This window comes from Arvicanthis niloticus, chromosome 6 (genome assembly GCF_011762505.2).
Source record: "Arvicanthis niloticus isolate mArvNil1 chromosome 6, mArvNil1.pat.X, whole genome shotgun sequence".
Lineage (NCBI taxonomy): Eukaryota > Metazoa > Chordata > Mammalia > Rodentia > Muridae > Arvicanthis > Arvicanthis niloticus.
In genome coordinates this window covers 99,855,317-99,876,415 of record NC_047663.1, presented here as the reverse complement: position 1 = coordinate 99,876,415, position 21,099 = coordinate 99,855,317, and the positions used below count along the sequence as shown (strand labels likewise).

The window sequence follows — 21,099 nt, the reverse complement described above, 5'->3', positions numbered from 1 at the left end:
GAGTGACAGGAACTTACCCTTCTCCAGGGTGGCCGCTTCCTTCTGAGTGGCCAGAAAGCCAGCTCTCCAGGTCTACAGGCAAGGCTGGGCAAGTCCCTGTGGCTGCTGCATGTCTGCCCATAGGCCATACCTTGCTACATCTTGGCCTGAGTCACCTTAGCCACTCTCTAGGGATATGTGCTGCCACCTCTGTTTCTTGGATCTTCCCCCACAGCACGTGTAATGCACTCCTGACTCATAACTGAAGACATACAGAAAGAGTGGGCAGGAACAGACTGGCAGTGCCCAGAAAGATAGCATGATCTGTGATCATATGCGAAGGCAGGTGTGGTATTCAGCAGACAGAACTCTGGTGGGGCATTGGTCAATCTTACCGCCCCATTCCGCTCCTTTTCACCATCACCACCATCTCCACAGCCGCCACAGTAATTGTCACCACCACCATCTCTATGCCATGCTCATGGCCACTTCCCCTTCTTCCACCTTCATCTCTACCATCTCCATCACCACCACCTTCTTCCCCACTGCCATTGTTAGCCCGTTACCCCTCTACCCCTTCCACCATCTGCACCCCATCCTCCCAAGCCACCGATCTCACCTTCTGGGCACCATATTTTCTCCTGCTGCCCCCTCTGTCATCTGCCCCACCACCTTTGTCATTTCTATTAGCCCCACCATGGCCTTGTCAACACACTACCTCTGCCTTATCTCCTCTGCCTTCTTGATTGCCATGGCCTCCCTAGCTCCAAACTCCATCATGGTCAACACTGACGCCATGTTCCTCTATGAGAAAATCTCTAGCATAGCCAGGGGTCTTGTTGTAGTCCTACTTTCACTCTGATATAAGAAAGACAAGACTCAAAGTTGTAAAGTGTGTGTCCTCTAGATCCCCTATACATGGAAGTACTGGGCTACGTGTTACCACATGTGTGTGAGTATGCATGTGAGAGACTTGTGTGAGAGTATGTGTGAGTGCAACTGTGCGTGTGAGAGAGCATGTGAGTGTGTGTGATCATGTGTATGTATGCAAGTGTGTATGAAAGTATGTGTGTGTGAGAGTGTGTGATTGTGTGAGCATATGTGTGAGAGTGTGCATGTGTGAGAATGTACATGTGAAAGTGTGTATGTGTGTGTGTGTGTATGTGAGTGTGTGTGATTTAAGTCTGGAGAAACAGAGCTTGCTGGTCCATTTTCTCTACAAGAAGCTGCCAAGACATAAGAAAGCAACCTGGGCATTACAGGAACCTGAAGCTTAGAGATGGTAAGTAGCCCACAAAAGCTCACATAGTCCACAAGTGCTGGTGTTCGTGCGTGGCATAGATACCAAGGCCTGCTAGACTTCAAGTTCTTTGTGAAATATCAAGGCTGTGTGGGGCTGGGGATATGGCTCAGTTGGCAAATGTTTGCTTTTCAAGAAATGGGGGCCTGAGTTAGACTCTCAGAATTCATGCTAAAACAAACAAACAAACAAACAAACAAAATCTCAGTAAAGTGTCACACACTTTTGATCACAGCACTGTTGAGGTAGAGAGAGATAGATCTTTGGGGCTTGCTGGCTGGCTAACCTAGCCAGCTCTGTAAGCTCCGAGTAAAAATTCAGATATCCTAAGGCACTTGAAGTTGACCTGTGGCCTTCACCCATATACATGGGAACAAGTACACACACACACACATTTTCAAACATGGCCTCTGAGATGTGACTTACTGGTCCCTTGGAGAGAACCCACCATGGTGGCAGCCTCCAGACTTCTGCAGGTGCACTCAGCTTGTAAGTAGACACCCAGAACTTGCCATTCAGATTTGGACAGTGAGACATAAGATGACACAGATCTGGACGTGTCTAAACAGTATGACACTCTGTGTAACCAACCCAGCTGAAAGCTTTTCCTACAGAAACTCCCTTCTTTCTTCTTTTTTCCTTTATCAGACCTACCCACTCTCCTGAAGTGTCTGTTCCACACCCCTACTGTCCTTTAGAGGCATCATGTCTGAGGGCCTCTGGTACCCCAATTCTGCATTCATGTTTGCTTCTTGGAAGCTTTCACATGACACAAAGATATAAGTTTACACCACAGCCAGGGAACTGTTTTCCCTTGGCCCGCGGTATGGACTTCAGTCAGACACTCTTCAGCCAGGCAGAATGATCCTACATACACTGGTGCACACTACTACAGCACACTGGTGTCCTAATGCAACTATAAACTACTGTAAGTAGACTATAGTGGTATAATTCCTCACACCAAAGTAGCCATGATGAGGAAGATGGACTTTTTCCTAGCATCTGTGAGGTTCTCTCTCTCTCTCTCTCTCTCTCTCTCTCTCTCTCTCTCTCTCTCTCTCTCTCTCTCTCTCTCTGTGTGTGTCTATGAGTATGAGTCTGTGTCTGTGTATCTGTGTCTATGTGTCTGTGTGTAGGCCAAAAGTCAACTTTAAATGTGTTTCTCAGTCCCTGTCTGTTCTGGTTTTGTAAAACAAGAGTTCTCACTGGCTTGAGGGTTTCAGCCCCAGGGATCTGCCTGTCTCTACCTCTCCAGCACTGGATGTCAAGCCTGTGCCACCACACTGGGCTTCTTTATGTTGATTCTGGAGAACAAACTCGGGTGCTCACCCTTGCAAGGCAAGCACTTGGCCATACAACTGAGCCCTTTCTTCGGTCCCCTTTCTTTTCTTGCTTAGGGCAATAAAGAGGCCTCTACCTCTTAGCAGCTACTCCCCCTCCTCCACTGTGGGACACAAACCCTAGTCTCTGTTTACTTTCTGTTTTGAGACAGACTTTCTCTTAGTTATTCAGACTGGTCTAGAATTCATTCTGCAAACAAGAGAGACCTTGAACTTTCCCCCTGCCCACCTTCCTAAGATGTGGCGTAATAGGCCCGTGCCACTGGACTCTGTTTATGAATATGGAGTTAGCCCCTGTCTTATTATGAACAAATTTGGCTTTGAACACCTCTGGGCCTCAGTATCTGCATCTGAGAAATGGTGTTGACTGTTTAATAACAACCAGGGGCAGAAAGATGACTCGGTAATAAGAGTGCTTGCTGGACACACGTGAGGACTGGAGCACAAGTCCCAGAAGCCATGTAAAAAGCGGGGTGTGGTTACGTATATCTACAGCCAGTGTAGTTGAGGTGAACACGGGATGGTCACTGGGACTTGCTGGCCACCAGCCTCGCTCCAAGTTCAGTGAGAGACCCTGTCTCACAGGAGTAACGTTGATAATGACAGAGTAGGACACCAGTGTTCCCTACAGCTTCCACGTGTGTGCACAGGTACACACACTTATATACACCACACACATACACATGCCCTCTGTCTCCATCACACACAGACACACACAATCACACACACAGAGACACACAGACAAAGACACACAGACACACACACAGACACACACACATATACAGACATAGACACGTAGACACACACAGACACACACACACAGACACACACACACACACACACACACACACATGCACACATCATGTTCCCAAGACTCAGTACATAGTAGGCATTGCCATATTTATTAATTTATTTAGTGTCCAACTCAAACGTGCTGGCTATGAGCAGGGAGGAAAGTACATGTAACTAGAAGACAAACTTCTTACCCATGCAGAACTTATGTTGTTAGTCATTTCCCCCTGAGATGTCAGTATTTTACACTGACATGTGTGCACACTTTCTACAGAAGCACAACCCTGTGATTCTTACATGGAAACATAATTAAATGTTTCCTGTACATACCAATTACAGAAATAATGTAAGAAGTACTAGAAATACTTTCAAAGAATGCAATTAGGTATTTATTTAGCATAAAAAGTCTGTGCACAGTGTAACAAATACAATTTCTACAGTTGTTTTTTAAAAAAAAAAAACAAAAAACAAAACAAAAAACAAAAAACCAAAAACCAAAAACAAACTAAAGCTGAAGTCTCTTGAGGATTTCCGTCCGACTGGAGGTAAACCAAACAGGCTAAGTGTCCTTTGAGGTACGGGAATATAGGAGACCAGAATCCTGCACAAGTGGCCTCTAAGACAAAAATTAAAGGCCGACCAGGAAGCTCAGTGAGGATACTTGACACGCAGCTCCCAGAGACTCTCAGCTCAGGAATGTTAATGGGGCCTTGATTAAACAATCAAAGCAGCTACTTTGGACTTAGTAAGGGAAGGTCAGTTGTTTCAGATCAGAGGGCACGGTTCCCTTCCCTTAGGTGTTTCTTTATTTCTTGATCTAGAGAGATAAATGTTGTGTTGAATGTATATGAATGTCATTCTCTGGGAGCTACTTCACATGTCATCTCATATCACATGTCATATCATTTCACACCATGTCATGTCATATCACATCACACCATATCACGCCATGTCATATCACATCACACCATATTATATCACCCCATGCCACATCATGTCACATCACATCATATCATTTCACACCATATTATGTCAGAGCACATCAGATCATATTATATCATACCATGTCATATCACACCATGTCATAACACATCATATAATTTCACATCATGTTATATCGTATCACATCACATCATATTTATATCACACCATGTCATGCCATATCACATCATTTTATACCATATCACTCCATGTCATAGCATCACATCATATTATATCACACCATGTCATGTCATATTATATCACATTACACCAGATCATTTCACACCATATCATGCCATGTCATATCATATCACATCACATCATTTCATACCATATCATGTCATATCACATCATAGATTCAAAAATGTGTTGTTACACCTACCCTTCTGGACATTTTAACATGACTTTCATACTTTTAGTTATTGAGCCACACTGGGGATGTGGTTTAGTTGGTAAAGCATTTACTAGCATTTGTGAAGCTGTGGGTTTGATCTCAGTATATAATCTAAGAATGGTGGCACATGCCTGTAATCCCAGCACCAGGAATGGGTTAGGAGGATCAGGAGTTCAAGGTCATTCTCAGCTACATCTCTACTAAATTCATTTCAAGTTCATTTTCCTCCTTTCTCTTTCTTTTTGTCTTTCGTTCTTTCTTTTTATTTTTTATTTTTTTTGAGGCAGAGTTAACCAGTTTGACTTTGAACTTGTTATAATCCTCCTGCCTCAGTCTCCCAAGTGCTGGGATTACAAGTGTCAGCCACCATCCTTGACTTTGATTTTGAGACAATCTCATTATAAAACCCAGGCTGACCTTAAACTATCCTTCTGCCTCAGTCTTTGATTTTCTGAAAGCGTACAAACCAGCACCATCAAGACCTCAGAGAGTAGCTGGCATCCCTTTGGCTGACCCTTGGGTACTTATTTCCAAATTTCAAGATCTTTAAATGATGCACATGAGGCTTTTTTTTTTTTTTCCTGTATAAGCCGTGCGAATTCCAGACACAAACCAGAATGACAATCCGTGTGATGGCAGATTCCCAGGCAATGTGGTTTGCTTCTCCTTCTGTAACAGAGATAGCCCTTCCTAGTGAGAGGTAATGCAGCACACTTAGAGGTTAATTAAGAAAAGGCTTTATTGAAAAAAAAAAGAGGGGGGGGTGCACATCAGGCTATGGCTAATGTCCAAGGAAAAGACGGCCTTGCATAGAAGATTTTATTAACTTACATACACTGTAGGTTTATGTATCCCACATAAGCTGTCAGTCTTAAATCTCTTTAGGTCCTCACCCCAGGTCATACTAAGAACAATTGTAACAGAGACAGGAGACTGCAAGTCTGGCCACTTGGGTAGGTTGGAGATTGACACAGCAAACATACTGCATATTGACATAAGTTTTTTTAGCTACACCAATGTTGTTCTTTTTGAACAGTTGTTACCCAGGTTCATCTTGCCCACTTAGCTTTTCCTGATGAGAGCTGGGCAGTGGGGGTGGGGCACAGGACTTAAAAGTAGAACAGGATTTAATGGCAGTTGTGCCTTTGTGCTGCCCCTTGAGCTGGCTGTTGGAGACGTGTGAACAGAATATGCTCCTTTGGATCCTGATCTCTCTGGTAATCTACTACTGTTATGTGCCACATTACACATATTGTAAGCTTACAATGGAGTGAAATTTTTCTTCTAGTATATTGCACACTGGCCTTGAATCACAGTTCCTCCCGTCTCCACCTCCTAAATGCTAGGATTACAAGCTTGTGCCTGGCTTCGGTCAGAGCTGGGGCTCAAATCTAGGGCTTCAAGCATTCCACCAGCTGAGCCCCGCCTCCAACCCCACAGTAGATCTTCCGATGGTTTTGTTACTGGGAAAATGGGGGCTCCCTTTCATGGGTTGTTAGTCGTGATAAGAAAACAAGTTAGAAACAGACTTGGAAGGAAGCCTGAGGAAAACTTGGTTAGCATTCATGAAAAAAATGACAGAAGAGGAGAGCTGTGCATCTCAGCAATGGCCCAGAAAGGGAGGAGGAGAAAGGGAAGCCAGCTATAGGAACAGAAGGACAGAGGGGGTGAGGTGAGCTTCAGGGAAGGCCTAGAAGGCACAGAACCTTAGGGGACAGTGTGCCCAGGCTTCAGTCAGTAGCTGTGTGGTTTGACTGAGAATGATCCCTACAGGCTCATATGTTTGAATGCTTAGTCCCCAGTTGTTTAGATGATTTGAGAAGGACTGGAAGGTGTGGCCCTGTTGGAGGAGGGGCGGGTTTTGAGGTTTCAAAAGACTGGTGCCATTCCCAGTGGGCTTTCTGCTTCCTGTTTGCAGCTTGACATGTGAGCTTCCGACTATTCCTGCTGCCATGTCCCTGTTCCACCCTCATGGCACATTAAACATTTTCTTTTATAAATTGTGTTGGTCACGGTGTCCTATCACGGAGTTAGAGAGGTAGCTAGTGCAGAATCCAGATAAGAAGGAAAAGGAAACGTTAGTGCTCTGACGTGCTGTGTGATAGGAGCTATGCTGGTGGCTGCCCCAGGGAGGGACTTCTGGGAAGGAAGAGGATATTATCTCATTCAGGGATTATCAGTCTTCCCTTCCCTTTATTCAATCTTGGAGTACTCAGGTTTCCTGGGGCAGGTGGGCTTCTAGGTAGGTGACTGACAGGCCCAGCTGAATGGGGCAACCGTACAGGATGCTTTGGGCAGCTCAGGTCCAGGTCTCCATCTAAGCTGGAGGTAGAACTTAGATTCTATTCTTTTGGTCAGAAGTAGCTTTGTATTAATGGTTTTCATCAAGGACAACCAGGTAGCCTTCATCCTTTTCTATGGCAGCTAAGTTCTACAGAGAGGCAAAATGAGGGACACCAAGGAAACAGGGAGTGGGCTTCAAAACCTCATGGTCCCCAAGGCTATGTGACATCTACTTTCACTAGTGAGGATCTCAAAGCACAAAACGAGGGTGTTTGCTTGTTTTATTGAGACAGGGTGTCACCATGCAGGCTAGCCTCCAGCTCACCATCCTCTTGCGTCAGCCTCTCCCAAGTGCACAGATGCATGTATGCATGGCCACACTTGGCCAAGATGGAGCGATCTGCATAGCTAACTGTGTGTAGCAAGCAGAAACTTGCTTTGGATTTTGGAATGACCTCCTTCCCTAGCCTCCCCTCTAGTTAGATCTATAGGGATTTCAAGTCTGCTATTTCAAGGGCATTCATCTCATGGATAAGTCCAGAGTCCTGAGGTTTCAGTCTCACCCAGAATGACGGTGACCCTTAACCACCACAGCTTCCGGAGGTATGTTCCTGTAGGCATTTTTGCTTTGCTACCCCACAGTGTGCCAGAGGCATTTTCAGTCATTTCCCAGAGAGAACTGAGATTTCTGATGACAAAATCATTGCTCCTGATCCCCCAGCAGGCAGTGGCAAAAGCTATCATCTGAGTGCCTGTGCTAACAGGGGTGTGGTGTTCATGGCACAGAGACAGACAGAGGCAGGAGGATTAGAAACTCAAGGTCATTTTAGTGAGTTTAGGGTTATCTTGGGCTACATGAGAGACCTTCTCTCAAAAATAAAACAAGCCATGTAACCCAGCATTCACCCTTGCAAATCCAGGACCTTCTCCCCTTCCTCTTAACATAAGGAGGTCCTAGGACAGGGAAGTCTTCGGTTTCCTCTGGTGTAACCCTAGATGCATCTCAGCTCTTGTGCATCTGAGAGAGAAGGCATCACAAGAAACACAATAGTAAAATAAAAAGTAAAGAGTTCAGTCAGGGCAAGCAACAACAGGAGAAATATAGTCCTCAGAAGAGGGGGCGGGCCAAGCAATGACACCACATTGGTCAAGGGCTTGAATATCATCTACATCTTCCCTTTGTCCTCACTCTTTGCCCTTATTGGTGTGAGTACTTCTAGAAAGGAGGCGAGCTTATTTTTAGAAGCCCATTTTACCCAGAATTCAGTTCGTTGTGTGTCTATATAAGATGCAAGGACATGTATAGGTTAAAGTGTAAGTGTCTCTGAAGTTGAAAACCATTTAGGGAAAGGGTGGCGAGTGTACTTTGTGCACGCTCTCCTGGGCAGCATGTCCTGAGTTTCTGGAATCTGACTTAGTGTGGACCACCATCCTGCCTTGTTCCTTCCATCTGTTTCTGGCCCTGAACTGGCTCATCCAGAGTCAACCACCCACTGGATACTCGACTTCGGGGCCTTGAGCTGTCCCACTCATTGTTCTCTGTGTACTCTCTTGGGAGCCTGTTGGTCAGTCCTTCCCATAACATTGTATATTCAGTAGGCACTCAATTTGGGCTTATCTGAAGCTGCCGTGTCTGGAGAGATTGAGAATAAACATATGTGATGGTCATCTACAGAACCACAGAGGAAGACCAGTGGGCGAGGGCCAGCGCCTTGCTCAGGCTGAGTCAGCCCCCAGTGTTCCCATGTCAGGCACCACTGGGGCATCAGATAGGGGTAATTCTAAGTATCCAAAATATTTTGGGAAAAAGTATTTCAAAAAAATTTTTTTGTTGTTTTTCACAGAACTTCCTCCCAAGATGGAGAAACCACAGGGTAAGTTCTCCTTTTCAAATAAGTACATGCATCTGCTTCTCCAAATCTGGGATCTGTGAAGCTCAGCTAGGTACTGGTTTTATTTGTTGACAGCAGTTTTTCAATGAACAAATAATAAGAGAGCCTACAAATTTGCTTTTGGGGGGAACAAGTGTGATTGGCAGGAAAATTAAACTGTTATATGACTTGTTGCTTGATTGATTGATTGGTGTGGTCTTGCCTTGTAACTAGATTTGATTTCCCACAGTCCTGCATCAGCAGCCAGTGTCCTGGGACTATAGTCACCTCATCTAACTAAATTGTGTAGACTTAGTTAAACATCCTGAAAGTCTGTTAGGCTCTAACTCCAATGACCGCTGTTCTAAAAGTGAGAGAGGTTTAAGACACAGACAAGTGGGGACAGAAGAGGAGGCCATGTGAAGGCAGAGGCCATGCTGGGAGTCCTGTGTCTATACATCAAGAAACAGATTGTAGGTCCCAGCAGCTTAGAGACCATGGAAAGTCCTCCTTTGCAAGGTTTGTGGGGCGAGGGGATCATAGTCTTACTGACATCTTCATTTCCAGAACTGTGATCACATGTGTCTACATATTGTGTGTCATGCAGGTTCTTGTCATCATAGCCCTGAAGATACACACAGCTGGGTTCAAATTCATGACACCATGAAAATCTATTCAATCCTTCAGTTCCTGGTGCCATGAAACAGGAATTTTTGGGGGGGTTGTTGTTGTTTTTGTTTTGAGACACTAGCCCTGGCTGGCCTAGAACTCAAGTTGGCCTCAGATTCACAATACTCTTCTTGCTTGTCTCCAAAATTCTGGGATTGCAGGTGTTATTCATCATGTCTGGTTTATGTAGCACTGGAAATAGAAGCCAGGATTTCATGTGTACTAGGCAAGCACTCTGCTAGAGTAGTGGATCAATTGCAGTGACTGCATCCTGCTGGACACATTTCCAGTTAACACCACTGAGAGTGAGCCGGCTCCAGCAGGTGAGGAAAGGGATGCTGCGGAGCATCCTTCATGTACAAAGATGTTGCTTACAACAAGGTACATATAGCCTAGACATGGGAAAGTACAAAGGCTTAAAGTGGAATGATGTCTACACACGAAGGAAATCTGAGAAGCTTTGCTGCCTACTGCCAGCCTGTGCTAATTACTTGTGTGCCACTGTAAGGGGAACCTCTAGGGAAACAGTGGGTGGGAAGAAAGCTGTTCTTTGGCTCTTCATTTCAGAGGGTCTCAATCCAGCCCCGTATCAAAGTCAGCCTGAGTGTCCCCTGCCCTGACTTCATACTCTAGATACCTGGGCCTGAGGTGGTCATATCAGGAATACAATGGCCAGTTCTATCTGATTTTGACTTTCAGAGAGGTGAATGGAGTTATCTAGTATAGATGTGCCCCGCGCCAGTGAACAGCATCTGTGTTATTTGGTAGGATCCAGCAGTCCCACCCAAAGCAATTAAGTTACCATCCAGAGTACTGGGCAGTCACCTGAAACACATTTTATCCTTAGAAGTCTTCCAAGTGAACCTCCAAATAACTCTGGCTACTGGTAGCTGTCCATAAACTGATGGGAAGGCCCCCTTGTTGAAGACAACACCTACATATCTCATTGAACATGGAGAAGTCTGCTGGTGTCTTCCTAGAGCTTTTGTCCCTGCTGACTAGTGTCCATGTAAGGTATTTTGCACACTTACAAGGAAGAATTGTGAACACCAACTTGACAACAAACCCTTCAATCTATAGTGATGACCTTCCTGCATGATACCCTGGTGTAATAGCGAAACAAACGTTGTGAGAGCAACTAACCACTCTGGTCAGATTTAAGGCACTGCATGGGATGGAGCCCATGCCTGACACTGCTCGGGTGGCCAGAAACCTAAGACTAGATAGGCATGACCTAGGAGAAAACTAAATACTACCGTTCTGCTAAAGGAATATAGCAATAAAATAAGTTCTAATGGCATTCTGCTGTACTCACAGATCAGTACCTTGCTCAGCCATCATCAGAGAAGCTCTTCTCTTTAGTAGATGGGAATAGTACAGAGACTGAACGACTGGACATTGTGCAGATAATGAGCTCTCAGTCCTAAATGGTATGTCTCAGTCAAATCCTTCCCCTCAGGGTTCAGGGAACTATGCAGATGAGGAGGTGGACATATTGTAAGAGCCAGAGGAGCTGGAGGACTCCAAGGAAACAGTGCCTTCCAGACATAACAGAACTGATGCACACATGAGCTCACACAGACTATGACAGCAGCACAGAGCTGTGCATGTTCAAACCAGAAGGGTCTCAGTACTGAGATGGGGGATGGAGACATAAGCTCTCATCCCTGACCCAAAGCTATCTCCAACTTACAACTGCCTACGAAGGAAAAATTAGGTTTTTTTCCTTCTTAATTTTTTTTATTCAATATTTTATTTATTTACATTTCAGATGCCATCCCCCTCCCCCATCCCCCCACCCATTAATCACCTATCCCATCCCTCCTCCTCCATTTTTGCCTTTATACTGTTTAAATTACATGCAAGTATTAAAGGTCAGTTCTAGGTTGAGGAACTAGCAATACAATAGATGCAAATAGTCAAGGAACAAACAAGGCAATAAACCCAGATAGTCAAAGAACACGACAATAAACAGAGTCCCGTGATCACTCCTGTGATCACAATTTCTAAGGGCTTATCAGGATGATCAGAGTATCTGAGCCTACATCCCTGTCCTATCCAAAAGTCATTTTCATGCCTGAAGCCTATTTCTTTGTTCTAGCTTAAGATTTAGATTTCTGCCTATAATTACTTCTTTGTTCTAGCCTAAGATTTAGATTCCTGCCAGAAATTATTTCTTTGTTCCAGCCCAATGTCAGATTCCTGCCTGCAATTCATTTCCTTGTCCTTGGCCTATGTCAGATTCCTGCCAGGTAGCCTCAAAAGTTCTCCACATCTCTCCCTTTTTTATAAACCAACTGAGCCTGCCTTAGGTCATTCTGACAAGAATGCCTTCCTTACCCATCTTGGAATATGCATTATCATAAGCAATGCACTTCTGCTTTGATTGGTAAGGCTCTGTGCAGAATCTTACCTGTCCTTGGCTTGCCAACCTGTTAAATTAATAACTCTGTCTGGGGGTCCATTATCAGTTTCAAGTCATGTACTTTGGCTGCCAGCCTGTTGATGTAGTTAGAGACAACCTTTAACATGATGGGCAGGAATAAAAGTATTCCGGACAAGAAGGGCTAGTCTGACCAAGCTATATATGCTATTCCTAAGGTTTGACCAAAATGGAAATACTGACCTCAGGCTATGGATAATTTCATCGGCATTATTTGCAGCATCAAAGCTCAACAGAGCAGCATTCTTTAAATTCATAATCTCACTATGCAAAGTTAACACACCCAGAGAGGTGTTAGGATTATGCCAAATATCCCATAGGTGCCTTTAAACTTTTTTTCTAATTATAATGACAATCATTGTGAATTTTAGAAGTAACGCTACTCCAATGATATTTGTCATGACACTTGGGATGGCTCCTAACTCTTGAACCCTGAACCTCCTTCAGATAATTTGAATGGGTTATAGAGCATCATTCGTTGTTCCAGATACCGATATAAATCCTTTTGTATACTCAATACATTAGTAACATTTTTTGCTAGATGGTTAACAAAAATAGTTGTCTTAACTCCTTGTGTCAATGCTATTGCAGAAGCAGAGGTGCTAGCAATTAATGTAATTAAAGCTGTTAGACCAGCAATAATCAAGCCTGCTACCCTCTTGCTTCTGCTTAAAGCCTAACTCACTTCTTCCAGCACTTTCAAGCTTTTTTCAGAGAATCAAGGTTTTCTAATACTCAGGGCAGTGAGACAAAAGCTGGTTGATAGACCCCCATAACAGACATGCCAGGTATCAACACACTAACACAATTGGAAATTATACAGTGAAAAATTAGTTTCTCCAAGAGTATCTTACTGGGTATACAAACTACAATTAAGGGGCAGGCCCCGTGCCCAGGAAAACATGGTCAACACACGTAAAGTCGGTAATATTTTGGGGAGCACTTTTCCTGGTCTTTTGCTTGTATATTATTATAGTTTCCTTATTTTGAGTGTGTGCGTATGTATGCATGTGTGTGTCTGTGTCTATGCATGTGTGTCTCTTTGTGTCTGTCTATGCATGTGTGTGAGTATCTATGTGTGTGTCTCTGTGTGTGTCTTTTTGTGAGTGTGTGTGTCATTTTGTGTGAGTGTGTGTGTCTGTGTATAAGTGTGTGTGTCTGTCTGCCTGTCTCCGTGTGTGTCTGTGTGTCTGTGTCTATGCATGTGTGTGTGTATGTCTATGTATGTGGGTGTCTGTGTGTGTGTGAGTGTGTGTGTCTATGCATATGTGTGTATGTCTATGTGGGTGTCTGTGTGTGTGGGTGGGTGTCTGTGTGTCTTTCTGTGTCTGTGTGTGTATATCTATGCATGCGTCTGTATGTCTTGTGCTTTCTTAATTTATTTTTTGTTTATGTGTGTTCATTTTGTTTTAACCTTGTATGCTTGTCTTTTTTATTTGCCTATTTTTTTAAGAGAGAAAGAAGGTGTGGAGTTGGAACTGTGAAGAGGTGGAAATGATCTGGGAGGAGAAACCATGACCAGAATATATCACATGAAAATAACTTTATTTTCAATTAAAAAAGAAATTGTCCATTACAGTTATGAGGTAGCAATGAACGTTATGGTTGGGGGTCACCACAACATGAGAAACTGTATTAAAGGGTTGCAGCATTAGGAAGGTTGAGAACCACTGCTCTACAAACTTCTGGCCAAGTCCTCATGTTCCACCCTGAGAAATCTCAATACTGCTATAATTTCTTGTTGCCTGCAAACCCTCCCTAAGGAGGGTTGCAAGGGTTTCTTGCAGTTGGCGAGATGACTCAATGAGCGAAGTGCTTGCCTGACAAGCATAAGGAGCTAAGTTCAAACCCCAGAACCCATGTGAAAATCCGGGTGTGGTGACATCGTCTTGTAATGTCACTGACTGGGAGGTGGAGACATGAAGATACCTGGGGCTTGATGGCCTGCCAGGCTAAGCAACGAGACAAAAACCAGGCCCATGAGAGACCCCATCTCAAGAGGAAGCTGGTGGGCAGCAAGATGGCTCAGCATGTAAAAGTGCTTGCTATGGAATGTGATTGAACATAGTTCAGACCCTGGAACCTACATGGTAGAAGGCAAGGAACAACTTCTGAAAAGTAGTCTCCTGACTTCTGTACACTTATGAGGGCAACTCAAACATGCAGACACACACACATACACACAAACACACACACACACAGACAGAGAGAGACACAGAGACAGAGACAAAGACAGAGAGAGACAGAGAAAAAGACAGACAGAGAGAGAAAAAGACAGAGAGAGACAAAGACAGGAAGAAAAATAAGTAAATAATAATTGTTTGTAAGAGATAAATATATTCTGTAGATTCTGTTCCTCTAGAGAGCACTGACTATTACACTCCTTCCTCAGTCTCATGAATAGCCTGGATTATAGGCATAGGCCAGCTGTTCTGGCTCAGCTGTTGACTTCAAAGGAGCTGAACTGAGACATGCTAGCTGGCCTCTTTCCAGATAACAGTAATTAATAAATAGATATCAGTTTCTACTATCAGTTGTTCATCCTCTTTGATGGGGATGCCAGAAGGAAGTATCAATGTACCTATTGTCCACTCTCCTCAACCCATTAGTCTCCTCTGGGTGATGGGCATGGGTGTGTTCACTAGTCCCCTCTGGACTATGGGCATTGGCATACCTACTAGTCCCCTCTGGATGATGGGCAGGGGTGTGTCCACTAGTCCATTCTGGGTGCTGGGCATTGGCATACCCACTGGTCTCTCTCCATTGCAGACAGCATGTGGGGAAGAGTTTGGAGAAAGGAAAGATCCCCTCTGTAGGGAGGGCAAGGAAGCTGATCCATGCTCCCGTGTCCTACATCAGTCCTGAGAGAGGCACTCTGTCGTGCCTCGGGCTCTATAAATAAGTCATTAGGATTCCCAGACTAGGCAGGCCTGGCAGTCTTCAGAGCCATGTGACTGTAGTCTCTCTGTGGCTCCTGGCCTGAATACCTGTGAGGAAAGTTACTGCCCAGATCAGAGGTCTAGCTTTCTATTTCAAGCTGAGAATAGGAACTCAAAGCCAGAGCTGAAACCGAAGACGCTGGAAAATACTTCTTTCCTGCTTGACCACCTCTGGAAAGCCCCAGCAGGTGTGAAGGCTCAAGGAACTGCTAGCTGGAAGCCCCAGGGCTCCTCCATAGCTTCCCTTGCTCCAGTCCAGGCCACACACTGTAACTTCTCTATGGCAGCTGTGTGCCCTTGACCTTTCTGTCTCCTTCTCCAGGGCAGAGAGATAGAAAAAGATTCTGGGAGACCAGGAGAAGTTTAGCTTCCTTTTGGGGGCATCTCTGGTTAGTCCAATCCTGCTGTGCAACTTAGAGAGAACCCGAGAAGAAATAAAAAGTAGGGTTCACACTTGAAACTGTGGCAGGCATTCTCTGAACCCCCACCACTGATGGAGCCCAGTACTGGAAGGGCTGCAGAGTCAGCTGTGGTTGATGGGGTGGGCATGGGAGATACTCAATTTCCAGCAGAAAAATGAGCCTATACTGTTGGTAGGTAGGAGATGACTATGAGGAGTGTCAAGCAGACACCCACAGGAGCTTCTGGGGGCTGGCCATGTCCTGCTTTGTTTTCTGGGTACTGAGTCTGTGATTTTACATTTCTCCCCTTGAGACAAGGTATTGATGCGTACCCCAGGCTGGGCTTGAACTACTTCAGTCTTCCCAGTGCTGGGACAGCAGCCAGAGCCTCCACCTGCAGGATTTTGAGCTTCATAGAGTATGTATTATATGTTCATATACTTGAGTATGTAAGTAGTCAGAGAATACACACACACACACACACACACACACACACACTTAATTTAGTGAGTGTCTGAGATGTAATTTAATTGGTAAGTGGTTACCAAGGATAAACAAAGCTCTGGATTCAGCCCTAAGCATGATGTAGCACACACCTTTAATCTCAGCACTTGGGAGGCAGGAGTTCAGGGTCATCGTCTACATCAGGAGTATGAGTCTAGCCTGGAGAAGAAAATTCAACAAGGCTTGGGAAAACGGTCTGGTAGTTCTTTATAATAAACAAAAAGGCAAGGCTATTGCTCGGTGACAGCATTTGCATGGCATGTGTGACACCCTGGGTTCAACCCTTGCACTGAGAAAGAAAAGCTCAGAGAGTTGACACGACTCCTCACGGGGTAATTGTGACTGTGCTGCGAGCCAGTCAGCCTGAGTTCAGCTCCTGAAACTCACATAAAGGTAGGAGTGACACCATGACGTTGTTCTCAGGCTTCCCTCTACAGTAAGTGTGACACACATGCCTCTCGCCACACCCTTCATACACACTAATGTGAGATCATGGTGGATCAGTAGTTTAAAGACAGCCTGAGCTACTTAATTAGTTCAAGGCAATCCTGGGCTATCTGAGACTCTGTGTTAACACTCTTCTGGAAAGAGAATGAAGATCCTCAGATGGGAATGCTCCGAGCAGTAGTGTTCATAATAGCCCCACAATAGAAACCACCCAGTGTCCTGCCCTGGATGAAATAACAATTAAAAAGTTATAGTCTTGACCTTCTGATGCTCTTGCCTCTGCCTCCTAAGTGCTGGGATCATAAGTATGAATCACCATGTGCAGCCAGTAAGGCTTTTGACATTGCAACACAGATCTATAAATTCATTGAACCAAATTCATAGTGCCCTCCCATGCATGCAGCTTCAGGCTACAAGATGTGCACATTTGTAAGCAGATATATCTGCAGGGTTCCTTTTTCAAGGTAAAGCCACATTGTGCTGTCTGACATGTGGATGTATAATGTTTAAGGACCACAATTCAACCTGCTACAGATGAGGTGGGCAGGGCGGACCCTTAAAGATATGCTCTGTTGAAATCACTGTAGAAGGTCAGGGAGAGGCTCATCCTCGCTGCCACTGCCATCCCCTGAGACTGCTGAGGTGGGCCCGTGTGGTGTTTACCATTGTGGATAAAAATGAGCTGCTACAGAAAGCCAAACGGTCAGGGAAACATTATGATGATGTGGTAGCCTGCATGAAATCTGTAACTGAGCAAGGAGCTGGAGTTTTCTAAGGAGGAGAGGAATCTTCTCTCTGTTGCTTATAAAAACACTGTAGGAGCCAGTAAGTCGCCTTAGAGGGTCAGCTCAAGCATTGAGCAAAAGATGGTAGGTGCAGCAAAAGCAGCTGATGGCTCAAGAGCAGAGACCATTGAGATTGAGACCACACTGAGACATCTGCAATGACGTATTGTCTCTTTTAGAAAAGTTCTTGATCCTCAATACTTTTTGAGCAGAAAGCAAAGTCTTCTGTCTGAACACGAAGGGTGATGACTACCGTTACTTGGCCAAGGCTGCTGCTGGAGAAGACAAGAAAGGAATTGTGGACCAGTCCCAGCCAGCATGCCAAGGAGCATTTGAACTCAGCAAAAAGGAAACGCCACTGACACACCCATATTGGGTTGCATCTGGCCCTTACTGACTGTGTTCTGTTATGAGACTCTGAATTCTCCAGAGCAGGCTGCTTTCCTGCAAAAACAGCTTTTAATGACGCCATTGCTGAGCGTGAGACACTGAGTGAAGAGCCATACAAACACAGCATGCTAACTACACAGTTGCTGAGAGACTTGAGCAGCATTAACTGTTAAGTTCTATGTGTGCAAATCGCTGTTGGTTTTAGGGACTCCCTTGATGTTCTCACGGCCTGCCTGGGATTCCACATTTCCATGTCAGGTGCACAGGATAACCTCTTCTTTACCATCTTGTCATCAACCTTTCCGATTTGTCAGCCTTGTATCTGGAAACATGCCACATGATCTTTCTGGCTCCATTCAGTGCCTAAAAAAACCCCTGCTTCCTCTGCTTGTCCCACAGCCTTCCCTCATGCTCTTTCCTACAGCCCAGCTCTCCTCCGTTGAGCTTCTGTTCATCTCCCTGGAGATATCCATCCTGTCCTGAATGATCCATCACTGGTTCCCTTACTGGTTCTCTTTAAAATCCTTTCTGTTCCTTTCCACAAATAATGATAGAGCTCACATCCTACCAAGTGTTTCTTCAGTACTTTACAGAAAACATCAAACACAAACGTCATTTTTAAAGAGGTATTTTTTTTTCATTTAGAATGTAACAAGAACGAGGACGACGTTTTCTGTGTGTTCTCATGTGCCTGGTATACTGTAAATACTCAATAACTATTGATGATGGCATGGGGGAAGAAAAAGAAGAAGAAACTCATTGGAAAAGCCAGCTATTTGCCAGGATGTGGGAAGATAACGGGAAGCTCTGGAAGGGAGAAGGGATGTGGTGTTGGGGGCCGACTTTTAGCAGAAAGCGGCTATCAGCTTTGCAGCCATCTTGAGCCATATACCTTGACATGAGACTTGGATTACAATAGCCTACAACAGCTGAGCACACTCTGATAATCTTGGTTTAGATACCTTGGGTGTGTGAGATTAAAGGTGTGTAACTTAAGAGTGTGACTTAGAAGTGTAGAGATCAGATTTAGAGACAAGACCTAAGGGCAAGATTAAAGGTGTGACCAAAAGGCATGGTTTAGAAGTGAGACATATAAAGGCGAGAGGCAGACAGAAGAGCTGAGCTGAGAATCAGACACTAGGAGTAAGAGTAGACATTAGACACTCAGAAGAGAACAAGAGGAGTACAACTAGGAACTAGGAGGAGTACAACTAGGAACTAGGAGGAGTACAACTGGGAACTAGGAACTAGGAACTCAAGACTTGGGACTTGGACTAGGAAGAGAGACTGAAGAATAAACGGGATTGAATCACGCTCTATCTGGTCTCCATTCGTCGAGTCCATTCTCACTCTCTCTCTTGCTGAACCCTGACCTGCAGACCAGAGCGGCAGCTTGGGCTGGGATACAGTGGCCACCAAGCGCGAAGTGGAGAGGGCCTCAACATTTTAGGCCGCCCAAAGTGGGGCAGCTCGGGCCTCAACATTTTTTGGCACCCGAACGTGGGTCCAGTGCAGTTCCCAACAATGTGGGACAGGGGAGGAGGAAACACACCACTGAGCATGTCCCCGGTGGGAACACACCACTGAGCATGTCCCCGGTGGGAACACACCACTGAGCATGTCCCCGGTGGGAACACAGTCTCTAAGAACCCCTGGGAGGATGTAGAACATGAGTGTTCCCCACCTGCTGTGAGTTGAGGGGACCCAAAATGTGAACACTAACTCCTAGGAGTTGTGAATTGGTGGAAAGCTCCCAGGGCCATAGTGCACTAGTCCCTCTGGACACTGCTGCTGGGTCTGGTGGCATCTGGATGGTACAGAAAGTTCTCTATCTGAGTGTAAAAGACTGTGGACGTGAGAGTCTTGAGTGCTAAGAAGTCCTGGAACAGCACCAACCCTAGAAATGACATCATATCTACCCTCTAAAGGGTATGAATGGGCCTTCAGGGTATGTGACAAGCACACCAGGCAAAGTCTATAGGCAGGGACAAAGCTTGGCAAGTCCCAAGGACAGCTGATAAGAATAGATTGTGACTGGAGTTGATCATGTAGGGAGACTGTATTGGTTACTTTTGTGTTGTTATAACAACATATCTGTTGGCAACAACTTAAAGAGAGGAAAAATGTATTCTGACTCAGTTTCATGGGGTTTCAGTCAATCATGGTGGGAACATGCAGAGGAAGGAGCTGAGCTCCCAGCAGTGGGAACGAATGAAGGAGGCTGTTCGCTTCATGGTAAACCATAAAGCAGAGAATGTGACAGGAAGTAGGGCAGGTATAACTTTTGGGGGCTCACAGTTACCTGTTTCTACTAGGGGGTCCCTACTTCCTAAGATTCCATTGCTTCCTAAGATAGCCTCAGCAGCTGGGAATAACACTTGAGCCTGTGGAGGACACTTCAGAGTCACACAGTTAGGCTGGAGCTAGAGGGTGGAGAGTCCAGGGCCGAGTCCTGGAGACTGGGTATTCAGTGATGTTGGCATTACACAGCCTTTGGGCCATCTACTACTGGAGCCGCTTCACCTCAGGTGTGAACTGGAGAATGGGCAGCTGGAAAGAAAGCATGGGCTTCCTTCACGCCTCTCCTTCCTTTCTGTGCATTGAAACTTCCTGAGTGGGCTGGCGTGCCCTGCCTCACAAGCTTCTAAAGAACACTTGGTGCCTGCTGGGCTCTCGTGAGTGGAAGTTCCCAGAGTACAGCTGGCAAGGTCTCCTGGATGTAGCATTTAGAAGTGGCTATGCCTGAACCCATCAAGTTCAGGGTGGGGCCTCGCTCCAAGTCTCATTATGTGGTTGGGGTTTTCCCAAATGAATTAAAATAAAGAATCCTGGTTTACCATGGTTTTGGAAATGACTCTGAGAAATGAAAACTCAGCCTTGAGGTACCTGGCCCTGAGGCTTGGATGACCATCTGGATGAGGGCCTTGGGAGCAGGTGGTATAGCTACTGTGTCTCTGTGGTTGGCATCATGGTACTCAACTTTTGCGTTGAAACAAGCTTGATATGAATTCTGAGAAAGTTGTATAACTGCAGATGCCTGGGTTTCCCATGGCAAGATCAAAGTTTGGACCCAAAGTCCCCTGCCCAGCCTTGTTTGTGAGTCTCCTCCCTAATACACCCCCAAGCCTCAGGGGCAATCACAGAGATCCAGTGATAAATGGATCAGCTAATCAAGGACCCACCGTCTGCCATGCTGTGTGCCAAGTGCTCTCAGGGCAGCATTTCCATCTGAGAGTTGCAGAGTCCAGCCTCTGAGATGTGACTCCTTGTGGAAGATGCTTACAGGAAGCCACTGACACCCATGGTCTGCATCCACTCTGAAAAATGGGACTCAGGGCTGGGGAGATGTTTGGTAAAGGAGCATTTTTGCTGTAAGGGTGAGATCAAGTCCCCAGACTCTTTATTAATGCTCAGCAGGTGCAACAGCTTGTCCTGAATCCCAGCACACAGGAAGCAGCTTGTCCTGAATCCCAGCAAACAGAAAGCTGAGACAGAGAATCCCTGGAGTAAGCCAGCTGGTTAAATAGCTAAATCAGTGAGCTCTGGGGGCAAGAGAGGTCCTGCCTCAAAACAGAAGGTGA

At 45.3% G+C, this 21,099-nt stretch overlaps 1 pseudogene; it reads left to right on the top strand.

Moving 5' to 3' along the window:
• The first annotated feature begins 454 nt into the window (after positions 1–454).
• LOC117710382 (14-3-3 protein zeta/delta pseudogene) lies at positions 455–17,691 on the top strand (annotated as a pseudogene).
• Positions 17,692–21,099: the final 3,408 nt, after the last annotated feature.